Here is a 21,269-nt window from a genome sequence, read left to right on the forward strand (position 1 = left end):
AGTATATTGTATTAACACTTGGACAGGGAAAAAGACAACACTGTTCAAGTATGCAGCAGGAATACGTCATGTAGCCCTGGTGTGGCAATAGTTGGAGTAAAATTCTTTGACCTAGGAGGGATATTGAAGCAGATGGAATGATGTGTGGAGAAGCAAGGAAAAGCATGAGGTTGACTTGTTTGAACATGAAATAAAATTTAGGATAGCTGGCACTTCGGACGTGGCCATGAGAGTGGCCAGAGGGTGGGTACATAAGGTAAACAGGACAGACTACATAATTTGTGGGGTCTACAACAATATTAAAATGTAGACCTCTTTTCAGACAGCAAGAACATGGATTTTTCTTTCTTTTGCAGGCTCTTATTTTTTAATTTGCTATTTAATGTGCTCCCTCAGGCACAGAGATACTTGGAGGGTAAGTGCAGACTCTCCCACTTCTCCTGTGCCCTATCCTGCAATTTGGTGCTAATTGTCCAACTGCAGCTCTCCCTGAGGGCTGGGGCCAGAGGGCAGCTGCATTTGCTAGGTGGGGGGCAGGGAGCATTCAGCTGAGGATCCCTTCTGGGAAGGTGAAGAGGCAGAGTGTGGTAGGAGGCCCCAGTACATGCTCCATTGTCTCATCGGCCTTCCTTGACAAAATTCAGAGATAAAATTAGTAAGAATTTCAAGACAGTGACATTCTGAGCATGGGAATCTGTGTGACTGTATTATTGGTATGGGATTATTTTCTTATGTTCTAGGGATAAAGTGTAGATATAGCATAAATATATATGATGCCAAATCAATGGATCATTTGGGTCATTTCAGAGTTTGTTTTTAAAAAGTAGTTAAAGGGCATCTGGGTGGCTCAGTCAGTTAAGACTCTGACTTTGGCTCAGGTCATGACCTTGAGGTTCATGAGTTTGAGCCCAGTGTCAGGCTCTGTGCTGCCAGCTTAGGGCCTGGAGCCTGCTGTGGATTCTGTGTCTCCCTCTCTCTCTGCCCCTCCCCCGCTCGTTCTCTCTCTTTCAAAAATAAATAAACATTAAAAAAATTTGTTTTAAAAATAATTAAAATTAAGCAGGAAATAGGTGAACAATTAAACAGGGAAGAGATGTGGAAGGTTATACAGCAGTTTAAATTGTTTCCTGTGAGTGGTGAGATTATTGTGTAATTAGCTTATCTAAACTTTATAATTGTTCTAAAATAAACATTATTTTATAACAAGAAAACATAAATTATAATGATTTTTATTTAAAAAAAATCTCTGGAAGAGTTTTCCTTGAGTACTGCTCAGAAAAAGTGAAGGTTCCAAAAGATGTATGTTCATAGCAAAAATGGGTGTGTTAAATCATTAGCCTGCTATTTCCAGAATAAACCCAACTTGGCAATGATTAAACAAAAAAATAACCAAAGTATTTGGATTTGTTTGCTAATAATTTATTTATTTATTTATTTATTTACTTTTCTTTCTAGGTTTATAACTGAGGTGAGAAAATTATAGACCATTATTTTGTATTATAAAGATATTTTGAGTAAAGTGACATCAGCAAGATGGCAAAATAGGACTATTTTACCATTGACCCCAAACAGAATTTACCCACTTTAGGAGGTGTATAGTTTGATGAGTTTTGACAAATACATACAGTCATGAATCCATTTACCAAATCAAATATAGCTTATTTCCGTTACCCCACAAAATTCCCTTATGCCTCTTTGTGATCAATCTTCTATCCCCTAGCTTCCAGCAATAACTGATCTGATTTCTGTCTCTATAGTTATTGATTGATAACTATTGATTTTAATTTAGTTGCACTGTGGCTGGAGAACACAGACTTTATTATTTGGTAAGATTTGCTTTTGGCACATTATGTGGTTGATTATCATAAAATATCTTTAGTTTTGAATTATCGTATGCAGAGTTCTATGTATGTCAGTTAAACCAAGCTCGTGTATAGTTTTTTCCAATCTTCTATCACCTTACTCATTTTCTGTCTGCTTTATCTATCAATTTCTGAGAAAGGTATATTAAAATTTTCCATTGTTGTGGTGGATTGTCAATTTCTTATTACGGTTTTGTCTAATTTTTTTTGCCTCATACATACACGTTAAGATTAGGTGCTTATAAATTTAGAATTGATAAATCTTCCTTGTGAATCAAAACTTTTATTATTATAAAGTAACTTTCCCTTATCCCTAAAATTCTTTGTTTAATTTTTTTTTTCTGGTATTAATCTACCTTTCTTCTGGCTGATATTTGAGTGATAAATTCTTTTTTCTTGCCTTTTATTTTAAATATTTCTGAGTCCCTATGTTTTATGTGATTTTTGTCCAAAGCCTTAAGCTGTATTTATTTTTTAATGCATATAATTTCTGCCTATTAACTGAACAGGTTAGGCCATTTACATTTATTATTACTTATATTTTTAATTTGTTTCCTCTTTTGGCTTCATAGTTTATCTTTTTCTGCCACTTTTGAATCCTTTGAGGTTTTTGTTTGTTTGTTTGTTTGTTTCATTCCTTATCCCCACTGCTTTGGAAGTTCACTATTTTGAGTAATTACTCATAAAATTTTAATATGTCCACTTAATTTGCCAAAGTTTAAATGTAATATCTCTACTTCCTTCTTGAACATTAAATAACTTTAGAATTCTTTAAAATGATTATACCCTTCCCATCTTCTATGTTATTGTTATCCAGAATTTTAGTCCTCATCTGGTTTTATATCCCTCAAATCAATTGTTTTAAATAATCTGTTTAGATCCATCCATATACTTGCTGGATTCTTTATTCACTACTCCTAGCATCTCAGACTTTGCTCCTGATATCATGTTTCTTCTTCCTGAAATGTGTCTTTTACAAGTTCTTTTAATGATACTCTGTTGCTAGTCAGTTCTAATTTTCTCTTGTTCTTTTTAGCTATGTACACAATTCTGGGCAGACAGTTATTTTCTCTGGATGCTTAGTGCTATTATGTCACTGTCTGAGTTTAGCCTGGATGGCTTATAATACATTTAAATTTTTGTTGGAAATTTATTTCTCATAGTTCTGGAGTCTGGAAATCTCAGTGATTTCAAGGTGACAGTATGGTTGAGTTCTGGTGAGGATCTTCATCTGGCTTGCAGACTATTGTTTTATTGTATCCTCATATGATGGAAGGGGTGAGACCTAATGACTCAATCATCTTTCAAAGGGCTCACCTCCAAATACCATCACACTGGGGGTTAGGATTTCAACATACGATTTCAGAAGTGGCAGCACAAACATTCAGTCCATAAGAGTCAGTATTTTGTTTTCCATTGTTGCCATTAATTAAGTCTTAGAATTCATTTATCTTCAAATTCAGTTTTGGAGACTCTCAGTCATGGTTTCCACAAATATTCCCTCTTTCTCATTCTCATTATTTTCTTCTAGAAATCCAACTTGACATATGTTGGAGATTCTCATTCTATTCAACATGTCTCTTAATTTCTCTTTCATAATTTATATTTCTTTGTGTTGCATGTGGAGCAATTTCTTTAACTTATCTTTCAGATAATGTCAACTTCTTCAGTAGGAGTGTAGTTTTTCAAGGGTCCAGGCCTCATGAAGGAGTCTTACTATTCAGTGTAGTACTGAATAGTACTATTGCTATTAGGACTAGTTTGTGCTTTGGTCCTATTTCCCTAGAGGTTGTTGTTAAAAGCAAATCTAAACCTGAAATTAGGTCATGGATAAGAACGAATGCCCAAGGAAGCCAAATCTCACCTTACATTACTATACTGGTTTTCAGTTATCTTTTCTTTTTTTTCACCAGTCCCTAGGTATTTCCTTTATATTTTATGATCTCAGCTAACATTTCAAAGGGTGTTCATTATATTTCATCCAGTATTTCTAGATGTTTCATTTATAAAGGAATTTTTAGTATATTTATCTGCCATATTGCTAGAATAAGAAGTCCAGAGTTCATCCTTTGCCTGAATTTCTTTTATACTTGGTCAGATTTTAATAAGTATGTACCTTAGCTTTCCATATCTTTGTGCTTTGCAAGAATACAAAGCATTCCACAATCTTGCTCTCTTGTATTCACTATTCTACTCATTTATCCACCAGATCTTTTTGATCTATATTCTTTCTTAGTTTCTTAATTTAAATTTCTAATGGCACTTGCTACTAACCAGCTCAATGTGGGGATATAGGCATTCTTAGATGCCACATAGCTGGAGGCAGAGTCAGGGGAATGAATGCACTGATCATTAATCACCCCACCTAAGGGGTTATTTTTACTAATACTGAGATTGGCATGAGAAGTGGGAAAGTTATGATGTCTGTAAATGTTCCCTTAAATAGCAAATTATTTCTGTGTAGGTATATAAGGCTTTAAGTATAAAAGGACCATGATACAATGCAAAATTAAGCAATATGGAACTGACGTTTCCCCAACTTGCTTGTAAAATGTCACTGGTAGCTATGCACCATTTTTGGGTACTTGGAGAGGTCTTGGGAAACTGTGAGGAGACACCATGCATTTTCTACTGCTCTATGTAATCCCCTTATTTCAGGTGAGTTTCTATATCCTTTGCTCATTTAAAAAAAATTTTTAAAGTGTATATTTATATATTTTGAAAGAGAGAGAGAGAGGATGGGACAGAGAGAGAGGGAGAGAGAGAAGCCTAAGCAGACTCTGTTCTGGCAGCACAGAGCCTGATGTGGGGCTTGAACTCACTAACTGTGAGATCATGACCTGAGCTGAAAAGAGTTAGATGCTTAACCGAGTGAGCCACCCAGGTGCCCCTATATCCTTTGCTCCTTAAAGTCTTTGTGGTTCTTTGTCACCAAGCCAAACTCAGCTCAGATGATACATTAACATCCTTCAATATAATAGGCTTTCTTTCCAACCATGCTGTCCATTTACAGTAGGGATTAATTGTTATAATATTATAAGACTTCACGTAAGACTTTAGGTAAGACTTCAACTAGGTGGTAAGCTCTTTAACGACAGCATTGTTGTATCTTTCATGAGTTGTATCCCATTGCTATGGCTGGTGCTTCATACACACTTGTTGAATAAATGAATGTAAACATGCCTTTCTCAGTACATCTTGAGTGGTCTATCATGGAAATGAATATCTAGAGACTTTTGAAAGTGAATTTTATATCCATAAATGAAACTGTCTTAGCCCTAGTGTCCTATCATTTCCAAGAGTTTTAGTACTTAGTGACCATTTAATGTATGGATTATTGACCTATTCACTCATATTGCAGATGCTTTAAGCTGTCCAAGTCTGCCAACAGAAATCTGCTACAGACTTTAAGATAAATGACTTAATAGTCTTTAATGGTTGCTGTTATGGATGGCTGTGCCCTTAATTGATAGTGTAGCAGATTAACAGCTCACTGGATAGATTATTTCACTCTGCTATATGTTTTAGAGAATGAATATATCTCTAATGGTTCCAGTCAAATCAAATATTTGCTAAACTTCCACTGTGGGCAAAACACTGTCTGGGTACCAGAGTAGGGGTGATGTGGGGGGTGAGAATCAACTTTCAAAGCACAACAGCAACAAAATGCATGCAGTAAAAATGTCAAAATCAAATGGTAGGCATCTATAATGAATGCTTTCTATGGAAAGGTTCACTAGTTTTGTATCAATGGAACACTAATAAGAAATGATATTAGTCATTATTCTTAAGAATCTCTAAAACAGATATTTGTTGAGTGTTTGCATAGGCACATTTAATTGTGCTAAAAGAGTGTTACTGAATATTATTGTTTATAAAACATGAAATTAACAAAAACATTAACAGCATTTGAGTGATTAAGAGATGTGTTAGCAGCAGCACTAGCAGCCACGGTAATCATGGCCATGGTTAAAAACAAACAAACAAAAACTTGTTAAATACCATGCTATGTGTGTTTTCTTCCTTGCTAGTAATGTCAAGTCAGAGAAGATTTGTTGCAAATGAGAAGAGGGGGACTCCTCTGTCCATTTGTGAGACTGTGTGTAATGGTTCAGAATGTGGGCATTGTTAACAGATCTGATTTTGAATCTCTCAGTTTTTGATTACCAACAGTATGAAGCTGGGCAAGTCACTGAACCTCTCTGTAGTTTTATCAGTTAAGAAATGTGTGTCATACCTGCTTTTATGTGTGGTTACTTTACCAGTAGTTATAAGTGCCTGGCACGTAGCTTGCACACTCAAAAGTGTTTAAAAAATAGTAATAGTTATTATTCTAGTTATTCTGTTTATCCCAAATCCATGTGTCTGCCATGATTGTAAAAATCCAGCAAAGCCATTTACTGTTAGGGAGCAAGTGTTTGGAAAGTCAATGTGAACGTTGATGATGAAGAGGACATGGGGCACAGCTGGGAAGCTGGACTGGGAAAAGATAGGCTGTTTGCAGGACAAGCTGGTGAAAACAGAAGATAGAGAACTGTGGTTGCAGAAACTGGGTGCTGGTAATTGTGGAAAGAAAGGGAGAATTATCGCTGTGTATTCTCCCAATAAGCCCATGAAGACTGTTGTTATATCTGGTTTAAAAGAGAGAAATATTCCTAGACAGCACACCGGCGTTTGCTCTTTTTAGCCTGTCCTATAGAACCAATTACAATTGCACTTTAATACCCGAGAACTATTTCAGGGCAGAAAGGGTAATGCTTGCACTGAGAAGGATAATAGATGTGAAGTTTCTCTGAAAAGAAAAAACGAAGAAATACTATGCACATTTATAGTATGGTTATTGTCCTTCCTTACATCTCTGTGCCTGATTTTTTAACCTAATCAAGACTTGGTTTTCTTGACTCTTTGGCCTGCCTCAACATTGCTGCAATTCACTGGAAGGTTGGAGGTCACAGAAATTCATGCGGTGCAGAAAGTCAAGTGAAGAAAGACTTTATTTCCTCATTAATGCATTTTTACTTACATAAAATGGAAACGCTTGATAAATACCAATAAATCTTGAAGAAAGAGTTGGCAGAGTGATAAAAACAAGTTTTCCTCCTGCCCATTAAATGTGTCTTTTGGATACAACAGAGGAACCCACTCACGGGCTGTCGGCTCCAGCACCTCTCACCTAAAGCAGGGGCTGCACAGCCCACGTTGGCTCTAAGATTTCAAGTCCAGAGTCAGCTTACATTTCCCATTAGGCAGGGTAGTCTTGTGATTCATTGCCAGTAGCCTACCCCTGGAGGGATGGTTAATGAGGTTTGAAGTTTCATTTAAATTTTCTTTTCAAAATCCTTTTCTTTCCACAAAGATGAAAGTCAAGAGTTTCCAGATAAGCTTAGCTGGAATGCATTCCACTTCTCTGAAGTTTAAGAATGGTGAAAAAGATGTGGGTAGAAATGCAGGGACCGTGTCTGATTTAACTGGGTGGGACTGCCCCAGCATTACCTGCTGAGAGGTTTCTTGGGCAGGTACCAATTTGCCTCAGGCATTTAGAGGGCTTATTTCTTCAGGTGGGCTGGTCCATTATCTCCTCAGGGCACAAGCCTGCTTTCCATTAGTGCTGATGTGAAGGGCGTGCTCACTGAATCATGAGTGCACAGACATGAGTGTGAAAAGCTAGACTGGCGCTGTCGAAAGGAGTCAGCAGGGCAGGAGGAGGCTCTTGAAATGGTGGCAGACATGCTTGCCAGGAAGTTCGCACTTCCTGATATTTCTATTCCTGTCTTTAGAGGTGCAATTGGGACTTTGGAGGTAGAATTTTAGGACTAAAGAAAGCCAAATGTAGAGCATGAAAGTTTTTACTTGGCTCACAGGTATCAGCAGGGTTAGGAGACAGATTTTCAAACTGCCAGAAAAGCAGGACACAAAGAACAAGAACAATGAAGATACTATGGAACGGCTGGTCTCGGCCAAGTGAAGAAGCAAGAAAGGATGCACCGTGAGTACAGGTGTGGCTTGCTGCAGTAGAAAGCTTCCGACCTCCTGACATAGCGTGAATCCTCACCAGCCCCAGAGAGCATGGCAATTCCAAGTTCATTGCTAAGTAATAATTTATCACAGTTGGAGGCTCTCATAAAAGCTGTTTATATAGATGCTGTTCTTTTGAAAAAGTTAGAAAGGTTGAAGTGGGGATGAGTAGGAAGGGTCTGTAGGCAAATTTTATGTTGTTATGACTTGGGTTTCATTACAGCTTACCTAGTAACCTTGATGCTATTTCCCAGGGACTTTGTGTCTGCCTTCATTTCATTGGGTCAATCAGTATTTCAAACAAATACTGAAGCTAGGTGACTCCATATCAGGAAAGCAGTCTTCAGGCTATAAGAATAATTATGGCCAGTGTCATCCTGTCATGTCAACCACTAAACTCTAGATGTGTGTTTTTAAAGTGTGGACCCAGCTATCTACATCAGAATCACATGGTGTGTTTGCAAAAATGCCCCCCCCCCTCGCCACCCCCCCCCCCCCCCCCCGCCACAGATCTGCCACAATAGAACTTTTTGATGTACACATGTACATGAACACTCAGGGACCCCTATAAATCTAATGTTTGAGAACCACTGCTTTTGTTGATATTTATTAGTTTTAAAATGTAGGTGGACAATATTTATATAGGCAGTTTTTCTTCCATACCTACCTATCTGTCAGTTAAGGTGAAATGCATACATGTGGTAGCAATGATCTTTAATTCAAATGGCCTCTGTAGAGGTTCAAACTAGAAGGCTTGTGCTTTCCCAGAAATCCAGACTGCAATAGCAACATTTTCATGCTTAAAAGTAATAATAATAATGTCTTTCCAAATACTAGGCCTATCAAATACATACCAGTAGATTAACTAGTCACCTTGACCAATTCTTAAAAAAAAAAAGAAGTGCCTTTTTCACCCATACTTATTTTTACAGTTTAATGCAACCATACTCTTCCATTTAGATTGATTTTTAAAAACTTGAATGGTCTTTCGATCTTTTTGGAACTGCATTGTAGAGGCATGCCATCATAGCACATAATACGTGTAAAGCATGTACCAGAGTGCTTGTCATGCGATGATGCTCAGAAAATGAGTCTGGTGTTTTGTTCCTTCCTCCCATTCTCCTTCTTTCCCCTCTAGATGGCTCCAGAAATTCATATCAACTTTGTGGTAACCATCTCTCTGATTCATGATTTCCGCTTTAAGCCACAGGCAGTCTATTCATCCTATTTATAACATTGAAGGTAATTACAGGTACCATTTGGTTCTTAATTAAAAGCATCTTCTTTGCCTGACTTAGTCCTTCATGTAAACTTGGAGGTGTATGCTTCCTACGGAGTCCCTGCTCTCAACATGGCCAATGGAGAAAGAGAAGATAAATGTCGGGAATTCCTTATGGAAAGTGTACAAATTCCACTTCCATTTTGTCCCAAGTGGGGAAAAAGTAATATCCATGCTTTCTTTTTGAGAAAATAAATAAAGCTGTATCCTCTCATCAGTGTGATTGCAGAGTTTTGAACAAAAACTTTTAACTGGACTAAAGCCACCTTTGTTTATCTCTCGTGCTGACATTATCGCTACCTTTGGACCAGTTACGCAGAATCTTCTAACAGAGCAGCTCCTATTACAAGGTTTGAGAGACAACGTTACATATTACCCTTTACTTTCACATATATAATCATATGTAATCACACAAGAGCTCCTCAAGAGGCACAGAGAGGCCATTTTTCTTTGCTGGGACAATCCCCGCTTAGTTTGCCAAAGATATTACATTTCATTCTCTTCACAGTTATTATACAAATACTCATGAAAATTGCCATTTATTTTTAGGGATCATTTGGAAGTGTTCCTGGATTACAATTTTAACTCCAGAATATAGGTCATTGGCAGAATGCATATACATTTATATCTACATCTATATTTATATTGTAAACAAGTTTAACCCCATTCCTGGTGCTCCTTTAAAATTGTCTTAATTTTCTAGAGCAGCGTTGCCCAGATTACAGACCTTGAAGCTCATCCATCTCTTTCACATGCTGCCTTTGCTCTTCATGATCTCTAATTTATGTATTGGAAAATCTTATTAAATCAGATTTGACAAGGCAAACAACAGTAATTTCCTTTTTCTGTTGGTTTCAATTGTGGCTTCTGGGTTACTTGAGTACTAATAGTTTCTTTTCTTCAGTTTGAGTTGTACTGGGATTTGAAATTAAAAAAAGTCAATTTAACTTCCAGTACCATTGGTTTTGAGGAAAGACAAAAACAAAAATGAGGAAGTTGGGAAGACTTCAAAGGGAGTCTTTACATTCTATATGAATTTGAATTAATAGTTTGTGGGGAGTAGGGCTTTTTTCAATTCATTTAGAAACAATGTTGACATTAATGAAGAAATTAAAAAAATGAAGTGGAAGATAGAGCAGTGGAGAATTCTGATTTTGACGCCAACTTCTCACTGAGCTAATCTTGGGGTTATAGATTTTTTTCTAGAAGCCAACTGGTTCATGATTTCCAATTTAAGCCACTTACAAAGCTCATAAGTTGGGTGTGGAGATGGAGAGGTTGATGTTCAGAGAATATGGCTAAATGGCAGGGTTCTCTGAATTTCATATGCTTTAGTATGTTTACTTTTTTTTTTAATTTTTTTTCAACGTTTTATTTTATTTTATTTTTTATTTTTTGGGACAGAGAGAGACAGAGCATGAACGGGGGAGGGGCAGAGAGAGAGGGAGACACAGAATTGGAAACAGGCTCCAGGCTCTGAGCCATCAGCCCAGAGCCTGACGCGGGGCTCGAACTCACAGACCGCGAGATCGTGACCTGGCTGAAGTCGGACGCTTAACCGACTGCGCCACTCAGGCACCCCAATATGTTTACTTCTAAAGACTACTGTCCTTGAGGTCAATAATGAGTTGGTGGAAATTTGGGATGTCAATACCTTCTGGGAGGACTAAGTCTATTTGATACTTATGCTTGATGGGAGCTGCTTAACAGGTCAACACGTGGAAGATGTCAGCTTCAGGGAGTGGTAGTCTTGGTCTAGGGGCAGAAGGAGTGAACTGAGGGAAGACACATGGATCAGCAGAGGAAGAAAGGAGAGTGCAAATACTATTTGAATAGGAAGCTTAAAAGTAATGATTATCTCCTTGAGTAACTTGAGAAATATTAATAAGTACAGAAGTCTATAATAAGTACTTTACACTAATAAATTTGGTTATTTATTCCTCCTTTTATTAGGATATTTCTCTTGACAATCATGGAAGAATGTCCTCATAATAATCCTGAATCTTCAAAAAATATTCAAAATATATTCAAAATCTTCTTGGCTTCTGCCCAGTCCATTGTTTCTCCCTTGACTCTTGGTCTAACCTCCACTTCATTTTTTTGTTTTTGTTGTCAGCCAAATTCTGAAAACCATAAAGTGACCACATCATTTAAGCTCATTTTTATTTCCCCACTGCTTGGTCCAGTGTCAGGCATAAAGTTGATTGGTTAGCTGTTGAAATTGTTGAATCATTTTGTTTTCAAAGATAAAATACAAAGCCTTGAGTACCACCCATCTTAGTATACACAGCTGAAATGTCTTGACCTTTCTCAGTGAGAAATTTGGGGTACATGGGTCTGTATATATGGTACTCTATGCATGCCTTTCTCTCTCTAATGGGGGACTATCTCCCCCTATATCTCTTTAATCTCAGCCTGGTCAGTGCTGTGCAGTGAATGGCAATGAGTGGGGGATTAAATAAAGAATGGAGAAAACATGAAGAGCCCATATGCCATTTCATTTGGCCCTTTGAGTGTCCTCTCTTTATTGTGAATACTGAGCGATGCTTATACTAAAGGGTCCTGCTAGTAACTGCCTGTGGTTCAAGAATTCTTCTGCATTTTATGCAAATTTAATCCAGATGTTAAGACCTTTCTCAAGAGTTTAATGGTGCTGGGCTTATTGCATCTAACCCAGAGAGGACTATTCGTATGGTAATAGATAATTTTGCTAGAGAGGAGAGCTGGGAGTTGAATCCAGAGTACATTGCTTCTGTTCCAGGCCAAACTGTTTTCCTAAAGTAGGAGAAATGTTGTATTGGGGATAAAGTGTCCTCTTAAGTGTTCTTACCTCTAGTAGGAAAAATTCAATTTCCCTGAAAGATATGTCACCACTTTTCCCTTCCTGAGACTTTAATCTCTGTATCACAGCGGAAAAGGAGCTGAAGATCAAAGATGCAATACAAATTACTGGGTCACGTTTTGAACCCTACTTGTGTGGTCATCTGAACGTCTAGGAGCAGGAGGAGGCTGGTGGCAGATGGAGATCTGTGGGAGTGTCGGAGGAACAGCAGGGAAGGCTGGTGAAATTATCTCAACACAGAATGGTGATTTTGATACTGTGTTCTGCCACCAAGCACAGGTTATTAGCTGTAAAAAATCAATTTTCTTTGATAGTGTCTCTACGTCCCTTACCTCTTCTCTGAAATTTGGGTGATGACCAAAGTAACTTCAGACAGTATACTGCATAGCACATTATGTGTTTGTTGCATTTAGTTGATCTGGACATTATAAAATCAATGGATTATGATGCTGAAGCCAAATTTCAAAATGTATACTGTATTTTTCCTATCTCCCTTGTAATTTCAATCAGATAAGGTTTTTTGTTACTTGTCCAATGCCATTTGGTGAACATTCAGTTTCTTGCAAAAAGCTAAATGTAATATGTGGATATGCTTCAATCTAATCACAACGTATTTATTTAGTTCATAACATGTGCAAAGTACATGGAAGGTGCTGTGAAACAAACTTTGTATTAAACACAGCACTTTTCCTGTCTTACAGAATTTCCCCCTGTATGTGAAAATGCTCTTGTTTCTTTCTGAACTTTTGAGCTTATCTTTTGTATGATGCATTGTCGACAAATTGGAAACAGGAGACTAAATATTGTCCAGAAAGTCATTACCCTAACAGAAAACTGCCAAAATTTGGTGTTTTCTTCCAGTCTTTTTTTCTGGGCATGTGAGTTTTCTCCTTGCTTCAGTGTACATATATGCTTATAGCTTCTTTACATTTTACAACATTGTAAACACTGTCCATTTTACTATAAAATCTTCACATCTTAATTGTGAGAGTTATAATACTTTGAAGAATAGATGAGAGACACTGTTTCAGTAGTCCCTTGTTTTTATAGCTTTAGTAACAGCATAGAATGGTAAAGTGAGCATGGGCTTTGCACAGAAATTGGGCTTGGATACAGACTCAACTACACTTTTGCTCTGTGATCAAAGGCAAGTTATTTCTCCTCTCTGAGCCTCAGTTTTTCTATCTGTAAAATCTGCCATGTACTTAGTAAATGTGTGATCTGGAAATGGTAGCTGTTATCACTTAGGCTCTTTCCAATTTTTGTCATTATAAATAGTGAAATATGGATCATCTTTGCTTGTATAACACTTCCAGATTTTCTATTATTTTCTTTGGCCAGAACTCCAAAGTGGAATTTCTGGGTTGATTTATTTAAGGATTCTTGACTGCTTTTTCATGTTTCTTCCCAAAAGAATTTACTAATTTAAATCATGCTATCAACATCTGAGAAAACCTCATCTCACTTTTTATTTTTCAGGTGAACTTTAAGGGTCATCCCTTTAAGTTTCTGCCAATCCAAGTGGGATTTTGATTATAATATTCAGCCTTTTCAATTGGGAATATTTCATGTCTGTTCATTTACTAAAATATTTTCTATTTTTATAAACTTTCATATTTCTTCATAGAGCTCACTTTTCTCAACCAGGACATGCATAAAGCTTTATGTGTCTTACTGCTATTAGGAATGTACACATACTAGAATTATTATAGATTATATAATTGTAGATAATTATATTGTGTGAAATGACTATATCACATAATCTACATTTTTCACATGTCTTTCATATTCATAACTATTTTGTGTGCTTTTGCATCATTCTTCTTTTACAGTCAGAATTTCTAAACCGATATAAGTTGCGATAGGGATAATAGGCATCCTTGATTTATCTGAATGTAAAGGAATTGTTCTAGGAAAACATTTCCCAAACTGGTCTGAAGGGACTACACTCTGAGCAAAAAAAGCGGTGACAGTCCACTGATATTTGTAATTGGCAGCACCATATTAATATTTTCAAGAAGCCCTGTAGTCGGAAATATGTCTAAACATTATTCAACTTGGCGTTTTCCACTATTACTTGGACAAGGAATCCTCAACCCACCCCCCCCTCTCTTTTTAGAACTGCATTTTAGAGAACATTTTAAAGAATGGTATTTCTTAGTAACTCCCATTTGGGAAAAATTCTATAATATACCCCATGAAATATAATGTTGCAATTAATTTGGAAGAGATTTTGTTAATAATGTCAAGGAAGTAGCCATTTGTGCCTTTTAAAAAATGTCATTAACAGGAATGAGTATTAAGTGTCTTTTAAGTGTCTATTAAACAATTTAGTTTTTGTTATTTAGCCTACTAATAGGATATAATAAAAAGTTCCTCAAGATTGAGCCCTCTTTAAAATCCTGCATAATAACTACTTAGAATTGGTAACTTTTTTTCAATACTTTTTGAATTCTCTTTGTTAGTATTTTATAATACCTAGAATTTTTGCATTTATAGTCTTAAGCGAAGTTGGTCTCTGATTTTTATTTTAGTGTTAACATCATTAAATTCTGGTATCAGATACATATTCATTCCACTGAATGATGTGAATACTGTCCTATCTTTCAATACAATAACTGTTTATATTCAACATGGGAATCCTTTGCTCCTTGAATGTTTGAAATAATTCCCTGGTTAATGGGCTGAAGGCTTTTATGGGGGATATTCTTTAATAACCCTATCAATAATTTCCCCAGTATTGCTCTTGTCAGGTTTTCTTTTTGTTGTTAAGTCAGTTTGGTAAATTATGTTTTTCTTCCAGAAAATTGCCTATTTTGTTGGGATTACCTCATTCATTTGCCTATAATTATCCTTAGTATATAATTTTCAAATACTTTCTGTACTAGTTTATATTTTATTTTTCTAATTGTGCTGCTCCTGCCCTTCTCTTTACAGAGTTATACTTGAATTTATTAGCTCCAGTATTTTTCTTTTTTTAATTTCTGAATTGGTTATTATTATGTCTGTTTTCTGAAGCCACTGTGCTTCTTTTCCTAAATTATTAATTTGATTATTTTTTCCCTTTCCCTTCTACTTTTTAAACGATAAGAACATTTGAGCATAAAATGGCCTGTGCGTCGATCTATGAATTCTATAAAGTTTAGTGATTTTTATTACAATTTTGTCATACTGAAATAAGATTTTACTGTATTACTATTTGGTCTATTGAAGATCTCAGGAAAAATCCCCTAGGTGGGCCTGAGATTTGTGCCTGCCATGCATTACCTTTTCTTTCTCATTTTTGCTGCTAGATCTAATAGGGCTAAGATGTCTGGTTGAAAGGAAGCTCTGCTAAAGTCACTGTGTCTCATGTAACAGTTCGACTCCTTACCTGCTCAGAGAGAAATAGCCAAGACCTTCCAAGTGTCTGTGTAAAGCCGCTTTAAATTTATTTAACAAATACTGGTAAATTACTATGTGCCAAGCATCACTTTAAGCATTTTTTGAATATTAATCCAATTAATGCTGCCACGACCTTGTGCTATAGATATTATTCATCCCTTCACGGATGGGAAAAGTAAGGTGCAGAGAGGCCAGTGAGAGTCAGGATTGAACCTAGTAGGTCTGGCCCCAGAGGCTTCAGTCTGAACAATTAAGCTAAACTGCTCTTTTGTTTTGAAATTCTGTCTGCTTGTTCCTTTCATACAAATATGTCCTTAAACAAGTTAGAGAAAAATGTCTCGTTCTGTAAACCTGTTTAAGATTTTTAAAAAGGATGTACCTGCACAGACTTCAATACTTGTCCCAGGAAAGTAATCAAAAGGGTGAAGGGAATTAGGATACACCTCCCCAAAGTATGGAATCTTAGATATTTTAAGCAGAGGAATTTGAGAAACAGCCAAGCAAGAAGGACTCCCTGACCTCCTGCTTTTCCCCAAGCAGATTGCAAGACTCTCTGGTGAGAGGTGCCCTCCCTGTATGGGGAGGAAAGGAGCGACTTTATCTCAGAAGACAGAGGGATGTTGAGAGGAATCAGAACCAACAGTCCTTACTAATTTAGCCCAGTTCAATACCCGTAGCTCATATCTTTTGTCCTAGCATATTTTACCAAGACCTTCCACTCTTCATCAAGCCTAGATTAAAAATGCTCAGACCTGACCATTTTTTGTTAGGTCTTCATTTCCTTATGATGGCTCCCACGTTACTGAAAACTTACCTTAAATACATTTGCGTGCTTTTCTCATGTTAATCTGTCTTTGTCAGTTTAATTTTTAGGTACAGCCAGTGACCCTAAGAGCCTGGAGGTGAAGTTTTCTCTCCTCTATAGAGGTCAGAACATACCCCTCTCATTCTACTCCTTGCTGGAATCACCAGCAAAGCCTGATAGTTTCCCTCCCAGTAGTAGCTACAGGCTACAGACAAAAATCTGCATCTGTGCTTATTGCCAAGCCAGTCTTAACAGCTGCAGAGTCCAGAGTGTTGGGATCATTGAAACCCCCACCATTGACAGAGAGAGGGTTGTAAGCAAGATGACTGTACTGAGACAGTCCTTGGCACTACCTTAGGTAGGGAATAAAAGGAGAGGAAATGGTCTCTCTTCTCAGCATTCTGAAGTTGCCGTCTCAAATGGATCAAAAGAATTAAAGCAAGATGTGGTTCATTTAAACAGGTGGTCCCAAGTTTGGAGGTCTGAGAATAGGAAACGCTTAAGTGGCTCAGGAGAAACACAGGAACCTTGCTTCTGACCATGGATCACTCCACACATGAATCACTCCCCAGTGAACCATTACCTCTTGGCGAGTCCATCTTCCATGTTGTAAATGGAATTTTGAGGTTTACGTTTAAATGGCAGCTTGTTTTCTCTGACCAGGACATCAAAGGACACAAAGAACATCTCATCAATCTTTTCATTGTTTTCCGGTTTGGGCTCCTCTGGAAGAAATAATTTATTTCAATAAGGTGCTGCGGAGTGAACCACACTCTCCTAAGCAAATTTTACATATACCTTATAGTGTATATTTTACTTAAAACCATCCTTCATATAGTCTTCAAATTCTATCATAAACACACATAAAATTACTTCTATTTATTTAGATTGAGTTCTTCCTTGACCTAGTTGTCTGTAAGAAGATAACTCTATTTTTTCCTCAGTGAATGGAGTTTCAATTAAAAAATACCATTACTTTTAATTTTAGTGTGTTGTGGTCAGAGAATATGTTCTATTTTTCTCTCTGTTTTCCTATACACATATCTCTTCTTTTCAGTGTCAGTATTTGATTTAACAAACACATATAGCTTTTTAATCAACAGGGTTAATGATCGACTACGTTCAATGGCAATGTACAACATAACAAATGTTAGCTTTTTCATATTTAGTGAAGTTCTGTATCAATTGCTAAAATTATATGACTATACAGTTAAGATTTAAATTTTTTTAATGTTTATTTATTTTTGAGACAGAGGGAGACAGAGTGAGAGTGGGGGAGGGGCAGAGAGAGAGGGAGACACAGAATCTGAAACAGGCTCGAGGCTCTGAGCTGTCAGCACAGAGCCTGATGCGGGGCTCGAATCCACAAACTGTGAGATCATGACCTGAGCCGAAGTGGGATGCTTAACTGCCTGAGCCACCCAGGTGCCCCAATACAGCTAAGATTTAGAGCACGTAGTCTTTTCCCAAAACAGTTACAGTTTTTAGGAGGTCATTTGTTTAATTCCAGGATTTACCTAACAACGTCACATACTTACAAATTAGCTATACGACATGGAAACTCAAATTTCATAATAAAAGCATCATATATTAATTGTAAATCATGTCACAACCCTTTGAGACTTTTTTTTGTATCATCTTAAATATTTTAAGTCAGAGAGAACCTTTCATCCGTTTCAGTCTTTCAACCATTTCTCTTGCATCCTTTGGTTCTTCATGACACCTAATTTCTGAACTGGAATATTCTTTATAGTAGACTAGAATGGGTTACTTATTGTGCTATGATTCTCTGACTAAGGATGAGTACTAACGTGGTTCTAGAAATACTTGAGTGCCATTGCCCTAGAGCAGAGGTTCTCAAACTTTAGCAGGCATTAGACTCACCTAGAGGGCTTATTAAAACAATGATCGTTAGGCTTTCCTCCCAGAGTTTCTGGTCTGGCAGATCAACATGGTGCCCAAGAATTTGTATTTCTAACAAATTGCTGGGTGATTTTGATGCTGTTAGTCCCAGTCTATACTCTGAGAACCACTAACTAGAATCACGTAAGACACGTGCAGAACCTTTGTTCCAATATAAAGGGTTATTGTTAAATCTGGCAAGTCCCAAGTCTCAATCCATTGGTCTTGATTATAAGTCTGAAAAAAAATCTATTCTCCTCCAATATAACGAGTGCTTCTCAGAGTCCATCTTCTCAACTTTCTGGCTGGCTTAGTCTTAATCCGGGGGGTTACCATTCTCAGACTTGGAAGCACAATCATGTATAGCTGATGTTTCAGCATGCTTTATTCCTGTGGCAGGCATCATTTGAAATACACAGACATTTGCTCTCTCAAGCACCTGAAAAGAACTTTTCTATACTTTGATCTGTTTTCTTGCTTACAAGAGTGAGATAGACAAGTGGAATGCAGAAATGGTGCAGCAAAGACGGATGCTCCTAGAAGCCAAACAGAACAAGTAAGAGCGTTCAGGGCTGTCCAGACTTTTGCTGAATTCCTTTGAATCTCTATTGCCTCCGGGTGTGCACATTTTTTTGATGGTCAGATTATATGATTTTTTTCCCCCAGTATAGACAAGGGAGAAGAATTAAAATTCTTGTTGGGGTCTTTTTGCTTTATTACATACCAATCATAACATTTCTTGAACTTCACAGACAATTAGCAGAAGTCCCTTATAGTAATCAATTCTGTGTCATCAATAAATACAGTTACCAGGAGAAACTTTCAGGTTATTTGACTAAGACCATCTTTAAATGAGTTTAGGAATAGATGTTCCAACATAGGTAACCTGTTTTAGTGTTCATTTATATTTATATGGATGACGTTCTTTTCCTAAATTTGTACAAATCCTTAAAATGTCAGCCCATTTTTTTTTTTTTTTCCTGATTTCACTTCTTCTATTGAGATGGAAGTCAGGCTAGGTATGTCCTTATGGTAACACAAGAATCAATTAAATTACACTTTTAAAGGCAAAACCAATTGAGATTCTTCAATTTTTTAAATGGGTCTAAACTCTTAATCCCGTTCATGTTTTTGTTTTGTTTTGTTTAGTTTCTGTCCTCTTAAATATTTGTTAGCTTAAAAAATTGTGGGTTTTTTTTTGGCAATAATAACATGTTTTCTTACTTGCAGTGTGTCAAAGTCCTCAGCACTTCACATGTCATTACATGCTTTACCAAATTAGTAGATATGCATTATTAAAATCTCATGGGTTTCTAAAAAATTAATCATTTTGCATGAAGATTCAGACATTTCTCTCAAGCGAACAGAAATAATTTTTCCTGGTCATTATTTCTTGTTTTCCTATCTTGTAAGGGTTCTCTGGAAATTGATTTTTGATTTGCACCAGTTGTTTTAATATTCTAGTGTTTTCCAATTCTGTCAGTATTAGTAGCTTCGATGAATACTGCAATTTTCTCTGGCATTCAGGGAAGCTCAATATGCTAATTAAAAGATGCTGATCAGGAGATGTTAAAATTTCTTTTAGGATCTCAGTTAAATATAACACAAAGATTTCTGACAGAAAAGAAATGGGTGATAACAAATATAGAAGCAGGTGGCAGAAACTGTTTAAAAGATTGCTAGATGTCACTCTGGAAGAGTAAGCAAAATAAGAACACTCTCCTGAACAGAAAAGTTTAACCCTTGATAGTGATTAAAAATCTGTGTCCCCAACAGAAGTTTGTGCATTCATTTGGCTATTCCCGCAATAATCACGAGCAGCCCTTTACGGTGCACGTGGTCCCGTGCTGAGGGTAGGGTACAGCTACAAAGTCCTGGTTCTTGTCCTTGAGGGAGAGGCTCCCACAGGGCAGAAGAGTGCAAGTAACACTCACCTTACCCCTGCACTTCACTTGTAGACTCTTAAAATACTGGAGAAGGGCATTTTCACTTGGGATATTATAATAACGGGCACTGGGGTGGCTCAGTCGATTAAGCATCTTACTCTTGATCTCAGCTCAGGTCATGATCTCACGTTCATGGGATCAAGCTCTGCATTGGGCTCTGTGCTGATAGCTTGGGGTTCTCTCTCTCTCCCTCTCTCTCTGTCCCTCCTTCAATCTCTTTCTCTCTTGCACGTTCTCTCTCTCTCTGTCAAAATAAATAAACCTAAAAAAAAACAAGAATGAAAGGAAAATGTCCTCCAGAGGAAGATACTTTTTCCCAAGGGGCTCATGATAGGAAAGAGTGTGAGAAATGTTGTTGGCTGTAGGGAGGAGTGACTACTGGTCAACCAGGATGCTTAGGAAGTTCTGTCCCTGCCTTAGCAAGCTAAGAAAAGGCTCCTTCCCCAATCTGCAGCAGGTCCAGGTATGAGAGCTAATTGGGCGACCCAATCCTAAGGGAATGGGCAGCATCTGGTCCTGGGGGTCTTGGGGATCTGGGCCCAAGTGGTGTCTGGTATCTGAACTGGATGAAGATAATGCAGTGCTCATCATGAGCTGAGACTACCATGCTTTTTCTATGTATAAATAAGGTTGATCATGAGTTGAAACTATCATGCTTTTTCTAAGGTGTATAAATAAGGTCGAGGGCTCATTGCTGCTTTCTCATAATAAAACCTCTTTCTATATCATTTTCTTAATGTGTTTGGTGGAATTATTCTGAAAGATGGGATTTATCAAGTTGGGCAATAGCCTCATCCTCTCTCAGATAATGCAGCTCCAGATCTGCCACAGACAACTCTGGCAATAGGGTCATATAAATATCCAGTAAATGATGCTTTCAGTTATGATACTGTTAAACTTTGAGTAGGAATTCCATAAATTGACCTTCATTGCACTGTATAACACAACATAATACAAAATAACACGGCATAACATAACATCCCTGTTAAATCCTTGTCAATAAATGATAACAAGATTAAAAGAAAAAAATGTTATTTTCTCAGTGATCTCAAAGTTATGAGATTTGAGCATATCAGCATCATTTAATCTTAGGCATAATGCATTTCAAGTCTCCCACTTTCTTTTCCCTCTCTTTGCAATTCCTCTTTTGACCACACTTGACTGAATGTTATTTATAATATTGGGAATAACCACATACTATGTGCCTTCTATGTGCTGGGCATTTTGTATATAG

At 37.1% G+C, this 21,269-nt stretch overlaps 1 long non-coding RNA gene across 2 annotated transcripts in view; it reads left to right on the plus strand.

Annotated features, from left to right (window-relative positions):
- LOC109499778 overlaps positions 1-21,269 on the plus strand; it is a 607,757-nt gene that overhangs the window by 287,456 nt on the left and 299,032 nt on the right. The window lies entirely within an intron of this gene.

The sequence above is a fragment of the Felis catus genome, chromosome B2 (assembly GCF_018350175.1).
Source record: "Felis catus isolate Fca126 chromosome B2, F.catus_Fca126_mat1.0, whole genome shotgun sequence".
Lineage (NCBI taxonomy): Eukaryota > Metazoa > Chordata > Mammalia > Carnivora > Felidae > Felis > Felis catus.